General features: G+C 38.5%; 2 long non-coding RNA genes across 4 annotated transcripts in view; one reads left to right on the forward strand and one right to left on the reverse strand.

Annotated features, from left to right (window-relative positions):
• Window positions 1-16,645, forward strand: part of LOC121890421 — a 113,406-nt gene that overhangs the window by 30,093 nt on the left and 66,668 nt on the right. The window lies entirely within an intron of this gene.
• LOC121890422 lies at window positions 8,121-10,397 on the reverse strand. Of its 2 annotated transcripts, none has more exons than XR_006093784.1 (3): window positions 10,258-10,397; window positions 8,961-9,099; window positions 8,121-8,433 (listed from the first exon to the last, which is right to left on the reverse strand). It is a non-coding gene; the product is annotated as an uncharacterized LOC121890422 (long non-coding RNA). The 2 variants fall into 2 exon arrangements; XR_006093783.1 differs by lacking the exon at window positions 10,258-10,397 and adding an exon at window positions 9,798-9,833.

Below are 16,645 nucleotides of genomic sequence, written 5' to 3' on the forward strand. Positions count from 1 at the left end.
TTTTTAAGATATATTGGTATTGAGAAGGTATCACTCCCCCTAAGAGGAGGTAACTTGAATGTTTTACTTTCCAGGAGGGAACACTATTGGATCCACCATCTGAGAACCCTGTCACCTCATGGACTGAATATAGATTATGACTTGATGTGTTTTCTGTAATGTACCTCTATTTATTGGATATTTAGATTAAGTTGTTTATGATGTTCATCCACAGCTGAGGTTTAACTTTCTCTGTATATCTATTGGAAATCTATTCAAAATAAATGTATTTTTAAAAAATATTTTTTGAATATACTTAATAAAAAAAAAAATGTAAAATTTAAATCTGTGTGAAGTGATTTGATTGGCTGTAGTTCCTGTCACTGTTTGTTAAAAGTTTTGATTTGCTGAAGGTGTCGTGATTGTTTTTTTTTCACCCTATTGGTGGAACATGATTACCTTATCACCATCAGATGTGTTACTAGGGTGTGGCCTACATAACATACCAGTGCCTGTGTCCTGATATTATTGTTGATCTTGAAGGACGCCAGAGTGCCAAAATATCATCTAATTAAAAAGAGAAAAGCATATCGAGCCAGAGAGTGTGACATTTTGTTCCTACTCTCAAGTCTACTTCCAGTGATCAACACCTCAATACAACCCTTGGTATGTGTTACTTTTCCATTATATAAATGATCATTTGCTGCAAATGCTTCTTGAACTGCTATATAATTCAAATTCCACCAGTAGCTTACTACATGAAACTGTAAAATGTCATATAGCATGTACAGGTGATATATTGTAATGGCTGCTGTGACTCATTTCTGCAGTATCTTTTTTCACTAGTAGCTGTGAGGGTGAGATTCTGGTCATCATCATTTCATAATTACACTTCAGCACTTGAAGAGATGGAGCGAGAGGTATAGATTCCTAAAGAAAAAAGAAGTGAGGAGGGGAGTGTCATATGCAGTCTCAGCCCTATCTCTCCGTTCGTAATACCTCGTCACATATCTCCATGTGTCTCTTCATCATTCCCTCTGTCAGCACCTCTCCTTCACCTCTGCTCCCCCAGTCCTCCTCTCGCTCCCTCCTTTTCCTATCAAACTTTCTTCACTACACTGTCTTACTTTCTGTATCCATCTCTCCGTCCCTGTCTGAATCCTATTCCATCTCATTCTCACCTCTCAAACTCTTACCCTTCACTAGCCATCTCTTCCACCGCCCCCTATCCATCCTATTTTACTTCTGTTGGCATGACTGATTGCTGAAACTGGGCCGATTCTCCACCACACTGCCTGCAAAGTATCTCTTACAACCACAACTATGTCGCCCCCGATACCCAGCTGCTACGTGCATTGATTACCCCACATTGCAAGGAGATAATCAGTGGGCGTGACCAGATTTTGAAACATGATGGGTCCGTGCTTGTGTTTAAATGAAGCTGATCTTGCTGGTTTTTAATCAGAGGCGCAGAGGACGCTTAATCAAGCAGTATTTTGATGGATTCACGGAATGGGAAACCCATTCATCAAGTCAATTACACATTAATCACAAGCTCACCCGCAGATTTGGGAGTGAGACATGAGGAGGGGCTCCACTTTGTTCTTGGAATGAATAGCAAGCGGCATTATGTAAAACCCTCTTATCCATGGCAATGAGTCTGTGAATTATTGTACAATAACACACGGTCGTGAAAGATGTTGATCAGCCAACCATTTGTATGTTTTTCAAAGACAGATTCTTGAAGTGGCTCCATTTGATCAATGCTCAGTAAATTTCACCGTGGGAATATTAGCCTACATCAAAGGGCCATGTACAGTATTGTAATAAGTAAAAAGAAAATTGTTGATTGCATTGTCTATACGGTAATGCAGAGCTCTGAACAATGTGCATGAGATTGGATGTAAATTAAAACCCAGTCACTGCCAAGTGTAGACACAGTGTGATTGATATTTAAATATTGATTATCATATTTGCTTGCATTTGGAGTGCACTGAATGGACCATTTAATTTGCATAACTTCCAATACCAGTTAGTATTGAGGTCACAACAGGTGAACTATTCCCACAAAAGCTCTGGCAGCTTTCATCAATAAATCATTCAGATGGACAAGCTTTCAAGTTGTCAGGAAATCAAGGATGAAATATGAATTAGGAAAACTGTGGCAGAGAAATGATAGCGTGTGTGTGTATAATCATAACTTTTTTTTGCTCTAAACATAACACATCTTGGCAGCAACTGAGGCGAGTTAACTGAGAGAGTGAAGATGAAAGCGTAGTGTGGCCATTCTGTAAATTATGTACATCTCTTTCTATAAGCTCCACATCTGCCAAGGAATTGACCTGAAAAATCACAGCCTGTGCATATTCATAAAGGATGCAAAAACACTCAACATAAAAATAGTTTTCTTTCTTAAGAGCCATGACCTCGGTGTAGACAAGAACCAGAATAAAGATAAAGCAATGAAATTTAAAGTGAGATCTGACAGTTGACCCTGAAAGTGCATACATTATACATACAACATATACAGTAGATGATCTGAGTCAAAGTGGTTTAAATATGATTCCCTTCAGCTGTGATTTGGCCTTCATTCTGCTCAGATTTGATGCTTTCATTTGTTGCTGGTTAGGGTCAAGAATAAAGGTTTTTGTTGTCAATGAATTACAAAAGAAACATGAATCAGAAATACTCCTGAAAATTGTGTCCACTGCCACACTGACAATAGCAAATACAGGCAGTGACACGCTGGGTACCTGGTTAACAAGATTATTTTTTTACAAGCAGCAGCTACCGTGGCTTGATGCTGAAGTCAATGTGGAAGTACCTTAAACAGCAATGCCTTCGATGGCTGCTAGATGACTCCCAAAAAGCACTAAGTTCTCCCTAGAAGTACTAAGTTAATAATATTTTGACAAGTCACTATGGTTTAAATCACTAAATTCAGGCCCTCTAACAAGTGTGTTGGTGGTCATTTTGGAAATTGTTGCTCCATTGATGAGATTTGAAGACTTACAGTAAGCTTTTGTGGCTGCCATGTGGATGTTGATTGACAACTGTGATTGACAGTTGGCTCACCTGCTGATCTCCCTGGCTCCCGAATTCACTGTCTTGGACTTTTAGAGCTCATGTTTAAAGAATTAGAAGAAGCAGTTCTAGTGTTTTTCTGATTAAGGAGTTAAATTAACAAAACGGTCATAGGATGCTGTCACGCAATATTTCGGTATGTTTACTGTTTCTAGATTACAATACCTGCCCTGTTAGCACAATTTAGCTGAAGTAGCTAATGTTAGCCCAAGTGTCCACCAGTCAGTGTCCTAAGTTGTCAGAGCGTGTTTCCAAAGTATGAAAGGCAACATCCTGCACTCCTTATTTGGAAAGTCATGGCTCCGAATGGAAAAGATGGTGCTGACTATAAGCTTCAACTCTGGACTTCAGACTGGCTACAATGCAAACTAATGTGTGACATCATACCTCACTATGTCCGTCGTTATGTACAGTCCATGATTTTTCACTAAAGTGTTGCCATATGGGCTCATTTCAATAAAATAACATTGGAAGTAGCATTAGCTGCTAATACTAGTGTTACTCACCCTACTTTGACTGCTTCTTCTACTTTAAGAAGGTGACATGGTTTGTTGTGCAACTTGTAATATGATCATACAGCTACACATTTAAAGTCTGACATTTCTTTCACTAATATTTTTTTGATAAATTTCGCACAGAATTTGCTTTGAATCTGTAGTTCTACATTGGCGTAACTGTATCTCTGATTCTTCCATTTTCCAAAACGTATTGGTTAAACTTACATCTATTGTATTTGAGCATGAAGGCTATACAGTATGATACAAAAAACGACTACACATGTTCTCCCTTTTGTACATGAGATTGCACTCACAGATTTAGTGAGTGCAATCTCATGTAAAAAGGGGGAAAGTACACTCACTAATTTAATTCTCTGATTCAGGTTGTGAGAGGGAGGTAGCATTGTAGCAGGTGTGAGTCCTTATCTTCTTATAAATCGCAATTAACCTGAAAATTGGGTGCTCGTGAACAAGCTAAATTTACAGCAAGGGGACTGAATAGATGAATAATTAAATAATGGATAAAATAAAAACCAAGTCAATGACTCCTCAAGGGTACAGTACAGATCTAACTCCTACTGGTATTTTTAGACTGAAGGCACATATAAGGACTCTTGTTGGTCATCAGGTTGATTGAAGGAGGAGAGACAATACTTTTTATTACTACATGGTATATTGCCCAACAATATTGCAGGCCTCCTCTGGTTGATGGAACATTTTCACCCCACTTGATTATAGACGGCAACATTTACTTCTCTTTAGGAAACCAATGGTGCATACTCCCATGCTGTGTGCAGTTATAAACTGTCTGCTGTGTGCAACCAGGGATTTAGGGGTTGCCATTGCAAGACGAGTTAATATATTTAAAGTGCGCCTAACGTGCTGCTAAATGGACTAACTTAGTAGTAGACATGTCAGGTAACCACATTTGTCAGAACCACTTTTGCATCACAAATGATTAGCACAGTGATGGAGCATTATTTTTTAATCATGGAAAACCAATTCATCATCCTTAGGTGCCCTTAATTTAACATGAGTGCAGTCAATCATGGCAGTTAAATTTGGGAAAGTGGACATTACTGTAAATTGTGTTGTAATAACTGCCTGTTCACCTGCAGTGTGACAGAACCAGATGTATCTCCTATTAAATGCAATATTTCCCTTTTAAAATGTACCACTTACCAGTAACCCTATGTGTTTTAACTACCTTAATATGAGAAGGCTCTGTGTGTATTTCATGCAAGCACAAGACTAAGAGTGGCATAAAGCTTCAACAGATTGGCTCTAAGGGAAATCAAAACTGATTCATTCATGTGTCGTTATTAGAGGCTAGAAAAAGAAAGTCATTCCAAATTCAAATATTGCAGCACTAAAGCAGCCATTGTAATGGATATTGTTATGTAAGTTAGTACCATAATCCGTATGTACACTATTATACTAGATGGTATTGCTCTAATTTCATGTCAGTATTGTTTCTTACAGTTATTACGGAGCCCCCCTTGTGTCAGCTGAGAAAAAAAATGATCAATGTGTAAATCTGTACTCTTGGTTTATAAATCCTGTCCTTAGATTCATAATCTGTGCCCTCGAATTATGAATCCATGCCAATGGATTTGTAAACTGTCCAATTTTGAATAGTTCCATATATGACCTTGGCATATATGCGACAAATAAGAGCAACATCTATTTAACACACATGTGCAACAGATGTATGTTACATAATACTAAAATACAAACATGAAAGCATATTTGGTTAAAATATATGCCCAATATTTTAAAAAAGTGCACATATGACTTTATACTTTTTTTTATGTATGTAATACATAGATTGTTAACCATATAAGTGCATATGTATGTATGTACATACATGACATATATGATATTTTCATAAATGCTCATGTACTAGATTACCATATGGGCTAATTTGATTAAATTTGCATTTAATTATTTCAGTTGTTTCAAAGGTTTTATAATTTTCAACAATAACATAGTTTGTAATTCAAGGGCACAGATTATGAATCTGTGCGCACAGTTTATAAACCGTGCACACAGATTTCTTAACTGAGAGTACAGATTTACACATGGATCTTTTTCTTTTCCTCAGCTGCTCCATAAGTCACAGACCACTGCAATAACTGTCCCTCTTTCTGAGGGCTGGTGAAGACATGTGAAATATGATGACACCTATAACAAGGAAGGATACTGTAGATAGCATGGCTTAATATGGCTCTTTTTTGCATTGATTTGTTTACGCTGTGAGACGTACAATATGTTTTAATGAACTCTCCTCACCCAGGCAGCATGCCTAAGGAAGATTGCTAAGCTTGAAATGTGTTGTTTTTGCTGCGTGTAATAGTTGCAATTTATGATTCTTTTCTTTTACACTTGATGTGCTCTGCTTCATTGCCCCTACCAGCAAACAAAACCAAATAAAAATCATTTCATCCAATCTACTTTATTATTGTAGGGAATTTCAGAATTGGAAAATGTACCTACCTACTTCTTGCCTAAACATTTGTGTATGTAATGAGAATATCTAATGCCAATGTCTTTTCTATTTTGTGTTTCTGCCAGGTCCAGTCCAAATGTAGCTGGGTGCTTTCACCCTCCCCTAGATTTTAAGCCATGAATGGTTGAGTGTTGTTGGCCAACCTTAGCCAATAGCTGTCTCTCCCAGAACCCCTTTCTCCTCTGGCAGTCCCCAAGACCATATTTCTCCTGTCAGTTCACGTCCAGACCTGGAGTAAGCCAGCTGGCCTTTCTCAATCTCTGTCCCCAGCCAGGAAGCCATAGGGCTCTCTATCCGCTGAACAATTTCATCCAGAAAAAGTCACATTTGTCTCCCAGTGCCAAACAGCAGAGAGACATATGCACATTAAGTTCTCGATGCATGGCAGAGCTACAAAAAGTTGCATGAAATGAAAGGATCAGCAGAAAAAGCTATCATTTCCTATTTTAATATGATGCTGTTAGGTGAAACTCTGTACAATAAGGTCCAATCATATTGGAGCCATGAAAACTTACTGGCAAACAATGAAAGTGCTAATGGCTTAGTTCACTGTGTTGACACAGCTGCAGCTGCAGTGGGAGGGTTTATCTGTCTCCATTCACTCTGCTTCACTTTCTCATATAGATTTTGGCCTGCAAATCCTTATTGATGTGTCTATCCATGCAGCCTCTAAGGCTGACCAAGATAACCTCAGCAAAGTTAGATCACCTGCATCAGATAAGATGGCCTAAATCAGAGAGAGAAAAACAAAAACACATTGGTATCAGATACAAAACCACTTCAAAATAACACAATAACAGAGTACTTTCCAGCCACATTGAACCATAGATCCTCACCGGGGGATGAAGTATGTTCTGTAATATAGTTTTGACACGTCCTTACCAAAAATAATTTTTTTCCTTAAATATGAATGTGATTTTTCATGGTTCCGACTTGTTGGACTACATAATCTCTTCATTTGGAGAATAATCTATCCCTCTGTCTGATAACCTGCCAACAGAGTGCTGAGCAACATGCCTGGGATCAGGGACGCTGGTCCAGGGACCTGACTTTGAATAATGGCCCTCTATAGTTCCATGTAGATAAGACCGGCCAGAAACATACTGTAGGGATCTATCTGACCAGCCAAATGAGACGCACTAGTTTGCTCATTCACTGAGCTGTAGCCAGGAGAAAAATGTGTATCTTTCCGCAGCCACCACTCGCCAGAAACACTCTCACAAGGTGTCTCTATTATACAGTCCTGCTTATATGGGACTAGTGTTATTTCAGGACTGTTATGTCAGTAATTATCATCAGATCTAGTAGTTTATTGACAATGGAAAGGCCTATTCACTCAAATTTAATTCACAAATGTCTCCTATACATGGGCTCCTTTACAGAAATGTAAAATATCCTCCATATGATTAAACATGTTTAATGAAGAGATAATTCATATATTATTTAATTTGACTTGTTAAACTTATACATCCCATATTATTCAATTTTCAGGGCTTTGTTTTCAAATATGTGATCTGAAGTGTTTCAGGATAACAATGGCCTTAATAGTGTTTTGCAAAGAAAAAAAAAGTGTTTAACTGAATTTATTAAATTTAACTGAACTTGAAGCCAATTCCTCACAGGCAGTCACAATAAAAGCTCCTGATTGGCAGACAACACCAGCTCCACCAGCTCAACCTGCTGAGAGATTTACAGTCAGTGTGTCAGTTTAGATGCAGCAAACTGGCCTCATTACAAAGACGCCAGTACTTCTTTGCAGTTTGCCTGCAATTGACTTTTTAAGAAAACAGGCAAAGAAAAGTGTTGAGTAGAAACAATTAGTCGATTAACCCACACTGGATCAACTCTCACTCCTTAGTTGCTCCTTTTTGTTAGGGCAAAATTTACTGAAACTCAACCAATAATCAAAGTGAAATTGAGCGATAAGCCGATTTGGTACACCAGAGCATATGTCTTCGAATATTCTCCTGTGCCAAAGAGAATCCAGTATACTGACCTGTAAAAAAATATGATCTCTTTCACAGCGACAGTTCTGATATCTCTTTAATTCACAAAAATAACCTGCAACAACTGGCAGTCACCCTCCAAAAACTGCCAGTGAGTAAGTGGAAATTGTCACCATCTATCACTAATTGTCGAGCAATGACATATTACTTTAGCTGTGTTATTGTCCACATCAGTGCCTGGCGTGCATTAACCGGTGAAGATACAGGGGGCCACACAGATGTAACTGTTTGGAAGGGGCCTGGGGGTTTAAAATGCCAGAGCGGATTAATTCACCTCCTGCCATGACGGCTGCCCACTGTTTAGATCCACGGCCCGACAGCTGTCCTCACTGGCTTTGATATGAGAGTGCTAGGGAGGCTGAGATAGACAGGAGGGAGAGGGAGAATGAGGGATAGGATGGAGGGAACCAAAAAAGAAGTAGAGAGACAGAAACAGAGGATGACTGCATTCTATCCGCTTGTTAATTCCTGACATATCGACCTTCTGATAATACTCTTTCCAGGTCCAAACCTCTACCGCATTGGCTGAGGCTCCTGTCTTTTCAGTATGCCCCTTGTTGTTTGAATTGTTTGAATATATTCTAAATGAAGCTTGTCAAGGGCTTGATAACGTGTTAATAATTAGAATCAGGTGTTTTAGAGTGGGGAGATACCTAAACATGCAGGGCAGTAGCTCTCCAGGAGCAGGGTTGGTGACCACCGACCTTGACAGTGCTTGCTTAACTGGCATAAGAGTTACAGTTAAAAACAATCTGACCATCTGCAGCCAGCAGTTGCTACAATTTCTCAAAGTTTCTCAAAAAAGTTTTTGAAAAATTCAACAGTTTTAATTACTAGTTTTGTTTTGTTTTTGTGCTTTCTCACCATAATGTGTTCTTTGCTTACCCAACTGTGGCTCTCTCACTCTGCTGCTTCTCCTTATCTATGACAGCAAGCAATGACAGCACATAAAGAGCCTTGTCCTCAGCTTTTGGTCATAACCTGGGCTGGTCACCAGCCCATCAAAGGTCTTGAGCAGGAGAGTCTAGATTTAAAGTTAAGCACATAGTGTCACATATTTACAAATAAAAATGGTTGATTTCCTTGTAATTCAATGAGGTTTCAGTGAGGTGTCCACATAATTTTGACCACATAGTGTATACAAAATACCTTTCAATTAAAGCAGACAGTCTAAAGTCTGTGATTTACAAGGGTTTACACACATGTGTCAAACCGAATTAGTCATCAGCCTAGACTATGTAATGTTTGTTTTGAACTACACATTACACCAGTTTGACACCCCTGGTTCAAATTATGAGAAATGATGAAAATACTTCCTTCAAAGGTTGCCCAAACTTTTGACATTGTACAAAATTATTGAGTGTAGGATGACTTTACGCAAGCTGAACTGTCACTGATTTAATGTAGTGTAATTGTAATATTTCTGGTAACGTGGAGGGCACATCAAAGTACAAAAGACATAAGTTGTACTGGAGGCGTTTCTGGACTCAAAATCCACCCCATCCCAGTAAAACGCCCTTCCTTGTCCTCCTGGGTGACAGGTCTTTTGATTCCAGCTGAAATAATAGTATATAATGGGCAATAAAATGAGTAATAGTAATTGAGATCGTTTCAAGTGAGAATACTGTCTCAACTTAACAGCCTTTTATTAGCACTATTCATTTATAGCACATCTTTAAGCTAAGCCTTTAAAACTCAAAGTGTACAGCAGTGGTCACCAACCCTTCTCCTGGAGAGCTACTGCTCTGCATGTTTTAGGTATCTCCCTGCTCTAACACACCTGATTCTAATTATTAACTCTTTATGCAGCAGCTGAAGCTTGTCAAAGGCTTGATAACGAGTTAATAATTAGAGTCAGGTGAGTTAGAGTGGGGAGATACCTAAAACATGCAGGGCAGTAGCTCTCCAGGAGCAGGGTTGATGACCACTGCTGTACAGCACACCAATATTTTAATGCTTCAGAAAAGATGAATCACTGTCTGGCCAACTAAGATTTCAGTATGGGGATAAAGCTCAGGATCATGATTTTTCAGTAGTGCTACATCACACTATGAGTATGTGGTAGCACTGTTTGATAGATATGATTCACCTTCACGTAATACGATGACTTTAAACCACAACATTAAGCAAATAATTGAAACCATGAAACAACATCATCACCACTTGCAAATTAATTACTAACCTCGTGTTGTGGATGGTGTCATCTTGGACCCTCTTTTGGCTGCAATTTCATCCATTTTTGGTGTCTTCACCTTCTTCCACGTGTTCCATGTCAGTACATGTTTTTCTCCACCCAAATCAACAAGGCTGCCATATGGTGGCACTTGTCTCTGCCGAATGGGCGCTCGCAGGTGCTGTAGCTCACTGACTGACCCTTAACATTCATCTTCATTTATGTCCAAAGTTATAGAATTCCTGTACCATTCTGTTTTTTGTTTTTTTTAGAAATACCTCAGTCAGAACATGGCATCTTTAGATGTCAACTAGCTAGCTACTTCTAACTTCTAACTCATCTCAACCTTGTAAATCCTCTTTTTCATGGATGCCTGGACGCTACCCTTGATCATACCACCTGGGAGAACAGATAACTTAATCACTTTATTGGAGCTGAAAGAATTTAGATTCTTTATAACTCTCAATAGTGCCTCACTAAAGAAGGAAGTGATTGTGAAAAGGTTCACATGTTCTGCCATTGTGGTTTGCTTTTATGATCTGAAGGAACGTTTGGACCCGGAAATGGCTATTACGTCACATGTGGCGTCAGAATTAACAAGCGAATAAGCAAGGACATAGTCCAGATCGGAGGGGCGTGTGTATGATTGACAGTGCTTTGCTTTTGATCAGCCAGGGGAGAAATGGGATGGGACAAATGTGTGTGTGGCTGTGTGTTTGTGTGTGTGTAGCTAGGAGACAGTCCCCATGGAGACAGCTAGACTAAGCATTCAGTCAAGAGAGGGGAAGTGAGCACAGAGGGCAGTGTGTGTGTGTGTGTGTGTGTGTGTGTGTGTGTGTGCTGTGCACAAATGTGACAGTGATGTGATGAGACTGATGTCAGTGTTTGATCCTTTGGTTCTGGACTTTGGGAGTATGTTTCTACTTCTAATAGAAGCCCGGTGCTATAGTGGAACTAGTGGAAGTACACACATTCAAATACAGTTTGTATACAGTAAAGAAACAGAATGTGCATACATACAGTACATGTCAGTGTTGAATATGTTTGCCTATTTTGCTTCTGGCTGCATTATTCCTCGACCTGCATCATGAAACATGTGCAGTACACACGGGTTCAACCACTCTAAAAGACTGTTACAACCATCCAGCATCAACTACTGAAATTCTAAAACAAGGCTCTGTTTTCCTGCACAAATGTAAAGAAAAGGTTTAACAATCAGAGCTAATTTACACTGTCACATAAAACTATGACTGACATTGGAATATCTCCTTAAAGTCCAGTAGTTCACTCGATTATGAGAATCCAGTCATGATTTACTCACTTTAATGAAATAAAAAACCTATTGTACTTTGTATTTTGTATGATAAAATACTGTACATGAAGAATAAGTTGGCAATAGAGTAGAAATCTTTTCACAAATGCAAAAAAACGACAAACAAACATAAAACAAAAAACAACAAAAGACAATGTCTATCAGATATCTCTGTGATGTGCAGCGTAACCAAAGACGTTTGTAGCCAAACAGTTGTTAACCTCAAACAAAGGTTGTGTTGCTGATTCATTGCTTCACCGCCATCAATCTCAATGATGACATGTATTTACATGTAGCCTTATAGACATCGGGTCGATGTTTAAATTAGTGTCCAAACAGTTAATCGAGTTTTTGATCAACATAAAATTTACAACTTTTAATGACAAATGACAACCATTCACTGATTCCAGCTACTCAAAAGCCAAGATTTTGCTGCATTCCTCTTTTTTATATCAGTGTAAATGTAATGTCCTTGGGTTATATATAGTTGGTCAGACAAAAAACAGCTGATTGAAGATGTTGCTGTGGACTCTGGGCAAACATAATTTCCAACAATGACTGTGATGACTGAATTCTTCACAAATATGTAGTCTAAAGGCCTTTACACACCAGGGACATGACGAATAAACAACATGAAAATGCGAAATACACACCTGCGAACATTTTGCATCAAAACTATCCATACTGGCAGCGATACGAATTTGCAACAGAAACACAAATTTGCAAAAGAATTTGCAACAGCTCATTCCTCAGAAAAAATGATGGATTCAACATTATTCAGTGATTTTGATCTCCGACCTGCCTTCAGCATCTCTGTCCACAGAAGCAGCCGTCTGTCAGCAGCAGCTCGTGGGGAGGTGAGAGGACAGCGGCCGGCCAAACTGCCTTTATCAGACTGACTGACAGCAGAAATATACTGAACCAAAATAGTTTTCATGTTGGCTCCACAGGAAGAAATTGACAGTGCTTGTATTTATTGATTCATTGATTTTATTTCCCCGCCCACCATAGTGAATGAGAGGAGTCTGTCTGTAGTGAACAGACAGACTGGGAGCCTTGATCAATCAATGTAGATACAGTAAATAAGTTAAAAACACATATACAGTGGGATATTTGTGTGATTTAAACAGCTGTCTGTGCACAATCTCTAATCACAAGCCTTCCTGTAGTGTACAGAACTTCCCATCATGCTCCATCTCATTGTCCATGCCGCTAAATGGGCGATTTGTTCCCAGATGCCCTGGATCAAAGAGCTGCAGTACATGACACCGGGTCATGGAAAAGGGCAGAACGACATAGTGTACAGATGCCTGCGGGCTCCCAGGCAGCTATACATGCACATGTACATGTAGTTTCAAAGCACTACATTACAGCAATCAATAATGAATCAAAAAGATGAATATGTCTAAAAAAAACACAAATCAACTCAGTCATTGAACACTAATGAGTCCTTTGATGGTTTATAAATGATACAACAGCATAAGAAAAACCTCAATTAAACTCAAATTTGTGCTAGAAGAATGGCGATACATTATTTAGTCTTAAAATGTATTATTAATGCAGGTTAATGAATAAAATGGCCACAGCACATTTCATAATATTAAAATGTACAGAGTTTTTTGCAGCTGTGTTTAATTTAGCTTTGGTAAGGCTGACCACCGCAACAGCTTTCTGATGTATACAGTAAATTAATACAAATAAACAGAGCAGTACTGATTTAAATTGATTTTTTAAGACTAAGGTCTGGGAACAATTTTACAGTGACTCAACAAATGGAGCGTGCACATAATGCATGTCATCCTGCTTGATTGATGAAATGAACTGAATATGAGGTCATGATATACACTCACATAATGCATACTCTCATGATACTGTGAGGCACTATGCATAAAAGCATTTTGCTTTCCTTCTTATTGTTATGATGTTATTGACTTGTTGGTTGATTGGATGAGGATTACCACTGTTTATAGAGGCATTGTTTTGGCATGATTTATTGAATTAGAGGAAATTAATCATATTTTAATTTCCCCAAAGCTACAATCCAAATGGTAACGTTACCAACCAGTTATTAGAAAGAAAAAACAAAAAACAAATAAAACTGCCATCCCTCCGAGAACATCTCCTCACAGGCTCATAGATCAACTTTAACTTCCATTTGGCAAAGTTTAATGTTGCATCAGCAAGTCACATTTCACAAAAGAGTGGCTACAGGTAGCCAGTTAAAAGCAAAAGAGGGCATTTGAATTAAGAAAGAATCCCATTTCAGACAAAGTGCTCATGTCATCAACTTTTTAACCCTTTATGGCCATTAAAAAGTTCTACTTAATAGAGGTAGCCAAGTCTGCGCTGAAGAGGAATAGTAATCAAGCAGCATCCTTATACCACTGCTTTAACACACACACATGCACACACACACTTGTACAGTGCATACTAAACAGAACAGTATAGCCCAGCATTTTAAGGCTGAAATGGAGGCAAAACAACATCAACAAACTGTAAAACATGAGCAGAAAACGTTACAAAATATCCTGTAAAGAAACTTTCCAATCCCAGTCATTAAAAAAAAAAAAAAAAATTAACAATTTTTTATTGAAACTTTTTATTCTTAATCTTGGGATGGTGAGTTTTGGAGAGTGCACATCAAAAGTACAAGAGTGAAAGCAATATGTGTAGAGACAGTAAGAGGCTATTTGAGTCAAGTTTGTCTCATGCAAGTGAGTGATGGAATGAAGATAAAAGTTGTGATTACTGTAACTATTCTGCAAAGCAGATATAACTTTGTTAAGTCTAGTATGGTGTCCAAAAGACTGCCAACCTAGAACAGTTTGATCCAATTCACCCTCTTTACATTTTAGATTTTATTTTGAAGTAATTACAAATATTTGTGAAAGCATTTTATTGTAAAGATGAAAAATAAAAAATAAATCAAAACTAAACGCAAAGGAACACCACAAACCAAATAAGATCACCTAACAATGAGAAGAAGAGTGCAATCACATTTCAAGAATCGTGCACCAAAATAACAGCAATCCTGTTGTTAAGATAGTTTCCCAGACAGAATCTGACTCACCTGCTGAGCAGGATAACAATTTTCCACATTTGAGATTTCATCATTAAAATTCAAACTTTAGCTAAAACCGTTAACAAGTTGGTGCTAGGAAATGGAAATCCTCTCAAAGTAATTGGAGCTTCTTTTTTTTTTATCCCATTGTAGTGTTACTCTCATTTTCCCAGGCCGATTGCATGAAAAGCTGAGCACAGCAATTGGCTCTGCCTTTTATTGCCAATATTTTTTCCCAAGATGCCCTAAAATTTAATGAACTAGAATGCTTAACGTTTTATGACAATTTTTGGTGAAAGTTTCCTGTCTTGTGTGTGTTACATCCCCAACCTCACAAGACAAGGCATCCACATGTTATATACTGTACGTGCAGACATGCTGTAAGGCAGGCAGGATGAATAACATGCCTGCGAGAAACGCTCCTAATAGCCTTATATGTTTCCTTTCTCCTCTCAGATAGAGAAAAGGAGAGACAGAATTCATTTCCGTCACTTTCAATATTTTTCACATTCATTCCAGTAAAGGCAAAAGAATTTAACTGCAGAGGAAAAGCAATCAGAGAGTATAAAAGGGGTAGGGTGATGGAGAGTTAGCATACAAGATCAAGAAATACATACAGATTCACCAATATTTAGAGAGCAAGCCAAGAAAAATGTAAACTAGCCAGTCAGCATTATAGAGGAATCAGGACAAAAACACAGAGACATAAAAAGACAACTATTCAGAGAAACTGCAATAGGCTTTCAAATGTGACAGATGTGTTTGCATAGTAAATGCTCCTCTCTATTAGCAATGTCGCATACAGTATGTGTGGGGTAAGGGTGGTGATCACTGAGTTACTCGGGGTAAAATGTAATTGAGTATACTTTTGCAAAGTTAATTTTACACTATGCATTTCATGTAGTAGTAACTAAACCCAGAAGCAGAGAGTAAAATTAATGACAGTAAACAGCAAAGTAAATGAAAAATAATGAAGAAACAAACATTCTAGACAAATCCCAGGCTATTAACACAAGCTTATGTTTAAAATATTTCCAGCTCACCTCAAATCCTTAGGGAGGCTGTTATAGTGTCTATGGGAACATAGGATGTCTGCTTTCTCATCAAAGCTTTCTGTTCTACACTTTGGCACAGTTAGAAGTCTGCTCCCACTGGGTCTGACGGGTCTGCCTGGCAAAGACATGAACAGATTTTCAGACATGCAGCCCGGTCCAAGTCCATCCAGTACTTTATAATCCAAGTGAGAAAGTATCCCATACCCATACTGAAAGGATATTTTTTGTCTGAATTATGTTAAATACTTGCAATGTTCGGACAAATATGTTGTTTTAGCCCTGGTTTGACCCACTGGCCACTGTTAGGCAGCAATATAAGACAGTTCATAGGTGGACAAGTACAATTACTCTGTATTGGTGAGTATTGGCTCAATTCAAGCACTGCTGTCCACTGTGTTTCCCTGCCATCTGTCCATTGCATGCTGGAGTTGGCTCCATCCACCACTGTGACACTGAACATGAAGTAAGTGGGTAAAGATGATAAAAGAAGAGTTAATAATGTTTTTCCAATGTGATGTTTTTCCATTCTGGTTTGGGTTAAATAACAAGTAGGTGTGACTGCTTCATACAGCATACATGGAATCACAACTGCATTAAAACTAGGCAAGGTGTCAACAGTGAAAGAGACCAAATTGAGTTTTAAACCACACTTTGGAGTGGCAATATCCAGATTTTGAAACTGTGGAAAATCCATTTTCTCACAGGTTGGGTTTGTGACTTTTTTGGGGGGGAAGATACTGGGAGAACCGTCATGCCTGATTGGGGTGGGGTCTTTGAAAACGTCTCTGTGAGAGATAACCAGCACCATTCACGCATATCCTAAAATTCTGTATTTTAATACCAAGTACTCAAGTTTGTTTTCATCTATGTATTCTCACAACAAAATCTCTGTGAAGAGCTGGGCCTCAGCTGTCTGTCAAACACACATGCACAACTCAGGTGAGTGTGTAAGATGCATAGAGAAAATGC

The sequence above is a fragment of the Thunnus maccoyii genome, chromosome 23 (genome assembly GCF_910596095.1).
Source record: "Thunnus maccoyii chromosome 23, fThuMac1.1, whole genome shotgun sequence".
Classification (NCBI taxonomy): Eukaryota; Metazoa; Chordata; class Actinopteri; order Scombriformes; family Scombridae; genus Thunnus; species Thunnus maccoyii.